The sequence below is a fragment of the Oryzias melastigma genome, linkage group LG12 (genome assembly GCF_002922805.2).
Source record: "Oryzias melastigma strain HK-1 linkage group LG12, ASM292280v2, whole genome shotgun sequence".
In the NCBI taxonomy this organism is placed as follows: Eukaryota; Metazoa; Chordata; class Actinopteri; order Beloniformes; family Adrianichthyidae; genus Oryzias; species Oryzias melastigma.
In genome coordinates this window covers 188,456-192,655 of record NC_050523.1, presented here as the reverse complement: position 1 = coordinate 192,655, position 4,200 = coordinate 188,456, and the positions used below count along the sequence as shown (strand labels likewise).

General features: G+C 43.2%; 1 long non-coding RNA gene across 1 annotated transcript; it reads left to right on the top strand.

Moving 5' to 3' along the window:
* The first annotated feature begins 896 nt into the window (after positions 1-896).
* LOC112162775 lies at positions 897-3,987 on the top strand. Its single transcript, XR_002922161.2, has 4 exons — positions 897-1,027; positions 1,166-1,257; positions 2,620-2,680; positions 2,768-3,987. It is a non-coding gene; the product is annotated as an uncharacterized LOC112162775 (long non-coding RNA).
* The last annotated feature ends 213 nt before the right edge of the window (positions 3,988-4,200 follow it).

Below are 4,200 nucleotides of genomic sequence, written 5' to 3'. Positions count from 1 at the left end.
GGACCAGTATGGACCTGGACCAGCCTGGACCTGGACCAGCCTGGACCTGGACGGCGATGTTCTCTGGGGACATCCTCGTTCGGTCTCCATTGTTTTAATTCCATTAATGCGGTTAGTTCTCTGGCCTTTATGAGGCTCTGGGACGCTGCCAGAGGAAGCTCAGGTGAAGGGGGTCTTCAGGGAGCCCCCCCCAAATGAAGAAGTGATCAGGCCCTGATTCATCCATCTATTACCGCCGCCGCCTCTGCTAAGTGTTTCCCCCCCAGCCTGACCCCTCCACTTTATCTGTTGGTTTTTATTTTCCGTCCACATGTCGGCCTAATCGCCGCCATAATTCTTGTGCGGCGGCGGCGTGTTTTATTAGCGAGCAGCAGCCGAGCGTTTTAATAAAAGCCGCGGCGACACTCTAATGGCTGACAGCCGCAGATTTGCATAGAGATGAATTATAGGCGCCGGCTTGACGTGACTTTTAAAATATGATGGAGGAGGTTATTATTGCTGCTCTATGATTGGTGTTAACAGGTTATTCCAGCGCCGCTACTGCTAATAAAAGCCCCAACAAAAGACTCAGGTGACGGGGGCAGGCTTTTTACCGCCGCAGTCGACTGAGGCCGCTCATTCTGTCATTACTTAGCCGGCTGCCCCCGCCGGCGTGCTGCGCAGCTCCTGCAGGAGGCTGGGGCCTCATGGGATTCTTGCTGCTTCGCTGTGGAAGGGCTGACTCCTCCCACTTCAGGAGGCATCTGAGAAAACAAGCACAGCTTCATCAGGAACGTATGACAGCATTTCAGCATCTTCAGAATGTTTCAGCGTCATTCAAACGTTTCAGCATCTTCAGAATGTTTCAGCGTCATGAAAATGTTTCAGCATCATGAAAACTACACTGAAACGGGGGGTGGGGCTACTGGTGTAAACTAGGGGCCCAGACGTTTTCTGCCACATAAGTTCTCTGGTGGGGGTCCAGGGTCGGTCGTAGGCTCCCAGAATCCCAACCTGAACGAAAACATCACTAATCAACTTGAACACGGTAACACAAACAGCTCACTTTAGATCTAAATAAAATCGTGATTACTTAAAAACAACTAAAATAGTTAATTAAATTCAACACAACTAGGTTATTTTGAAAGTGAAAGAGCTTTTTAATTCAAGAAGTTTGTCCCAATAGGCTTGTTGTACTTCTGACTTTGCACCTGCTCAGAGTAGAATCCGTTTGGAAGACATTTGACGGCGTTTCTCTTCAGGAGAAATGACGATTATGTAAGTACATCTTTTTAGGACGTATAATACATCAAATTTGACCAAATAATATCTTTATTTAACTTGGTTTTTTCACAGCGTCAGGTAAACTTCACACTACCGTCCTTACATTCACACATGTTAGAAAGAGTTCATTTAAAATCAACTGCTTGACCAACAAGGTTACTGAACCAGGAAATGCCGTTAAAATACTTTAGAAATGTTTATTTGTGTTTTAAATCGGTGAATACAAGTAAACAATCGACGAACACAAGCGCGCACGTCTGAGCGCTCCACGCACGCGATGAGCGCTCCACGCACGTCTGAGCGCTCCACGCACGTCTGAGCGCTCCACGCACGTCTGAGCGCTCCACGCACGTCTGAGCGCTCCACGCACGCGATGAGCGCGCTCGCGTCAGTGAAGCATGCGGCTGTTGCTGCAGCGGGAACTCAAAAACCAGATCCAGGTAGAAGAGGAGGAGAAATCTGCAGGTGTTCTTCAGTGACGTCATCCTGCTGATGGCAGTTTAAATATGAGTCATAAAAGAAACAAAAACAGCATTAAAGTGAAAACACATTTAAGATCAAACATTTTTATTTAGACAAAAAAAACGAAGTCATCTTCAATGTTCACATTTTGGTTAAATTAAACTTACAAACATGAATATGATGGTAGCACGTTCGTCTAAAAGTTATCAAGTGTGAATAAATATTCACAAATGGCTCCGAACACAAGTGTTATTTTAAAAAATAAGTTACCATTTACAAAGAATACTATTTTTATGTGTTTTTGTGAGATTACATGAAATTGTATTTTAATAAACTGGATGGAAAAACTATCACCTGTTAAACTAATTTAGTTTAACATTATTTCTGAAAACTAAACAAGTTTAAGTGATAACAACTTAAATGTTTTATGTCTCAATAATCGAGATTGTTGAGTGACTTCACATCAAAATGTCTCTTAAATAGTTGGTCGCTGTGCTGTAGAAGTTTTGTGTTTGTCTCTAAGAGGTAAAAACAAAGTTCTAAAGTATTCACCAGTTACTATAACATCAGGATTTGTTCAGATCCGTACTTTGATTGTTTTAACTGCAGACAGGTTGGAGTTCTGCAGCACGTGTGTCTGTTTAGAACTTTTATTTTGAAGTTATTCTGTTCCTTTGCTCTCCAAGACATTTACTTGTTTTATGTTTTAGTTTTTATTGTTTTAGCCGCCTGAACGCCCAGTTCTGCTTCCTCATAAAGTCACACGTTGGTGATTCTGACAGTAAATCTTTATTGTTCCATTTCTTGACAACATTTTAGTCTTTCATCCACATTGTCATTTTTGAAAGGAAGCATTAAACTTATTTCATGTTGAGTCTTTTATGTCTCCAACAGAATTCCAGCGATGAAGTGAGATCAGAATTGACTTTAATGATCAGATGATCAGAAATGTTTGGTAAGTTTTTTTATTCATTTTATTATTATTGAAGTTATTTGTGAGGTTTGAATCACTTTATAATGATGCTTTCTTCTTCATTTTGAGGACGAAGATCTTGGAGCTGACAGAAAAGCAGCAGATGACGTCAGGAGCTGGTTGTCATGGAGATCCAGATGAAGATGATGATGGAAGAACAAGAACTTCTCTGCTTCCTTTGGTTTCCTCTCAAATCTGCTGCCAGCCAAAGACAAAGGAAGAAACCGCAGAAAACTTTGGGTCCCACGCCAACCAGCCGCCCGAGTTAGCGAGCGCCGCTGCCCAGCGAGTCCCCCCCCCCGTCTTCCTCTTTAACATCACCATATCACAAAGTATTCAATCACCTGCACTGACTCACACCTGAACTGCAGCTCTTCTGGGAATAATGTTGAGGAGTTTGTAGGAATTCTGGACGTTCACCGATGATGGTGAGAGTCTGGCGCTCATGGAAACCTATCCCATGATGCTCTCTGTTGACTGTACTTGGGCTGATCTGAAGGTCACATAAAGGGCAGAGCTGCAGAAAGTCGGTGACCTCTTTGACCTTCAGCATCCTCTGACCCCCCATCAGTTTCCGTGGTCGTCCACTTGGTGTCTGAGTTGTTCCAAACTCTTCCACGTTGTTCTGACGGAGCTGACAGGAGACTGGAGGATCTAGGATACTCTCTCCTGATTGGTTGTTCAGGTTTCCTCCTCTGACAGTTCCTCGCTGGAATTCCCCGAGAGCGGAACGTTCTTCACTGATGTCTCTGGGTTTATTCACCTGTGCGCCGGCCAGGTGATCGGGACGCCTGATTCTGATCTCCTGGATGGTGAGCCGATACTTCTGGTAATATAGTGCAGATGGAGATGTTCGAAGCCGCCATGACCCACAGAGAAGGGCTCACCTGTGGTTCCAGTGACATCAACTCTATCCCCCAAATGATGTTATTATTGTTATATAATCATCACTAAACTCAGTTAAACTCTTCTAATCAGCTTTAAAGTTCATTTTATGTTTGTTTGTTTTGAGCAGCACCATTTAATCAAATAATAAATAAATAAAAATATCTCAATAGAAATAAAAGTAAAAAGCAGCGTAATCTGACCCGGTTGGTTCTCCAGACATGAAACAGGAAACAGTTAGAAAATGAAACCATCAGAAATATTTCCAGATGTTCAAAACCTGATGGATAAAAAAGAATAAATACATTCAGACCAAACACATCTGTTTGTTTACAGTTTAAATAAAGTTATCAGGAGACGGACATGAGAACCAAACACCGTTAAAGACTCTGATGAAAACCTTCTTCATTGTGTTCTTGTGGCGTTTCTGATGCTGACGGACTTTTATAAAGTAAAGAAGCTCAAGTTCGTCAGTGTGAATGTGAAGCCCTTTGGGCCTCCTGGACGTAGAAAAGAGCTACACGGGTGTACACCCCTTACAGTCCATCATCTGGAGGTTTTCTGGAGTGTAAACGATCCTCCGCCCGTGATGGTTTCGTCCGGCTGATGCAGCCGTG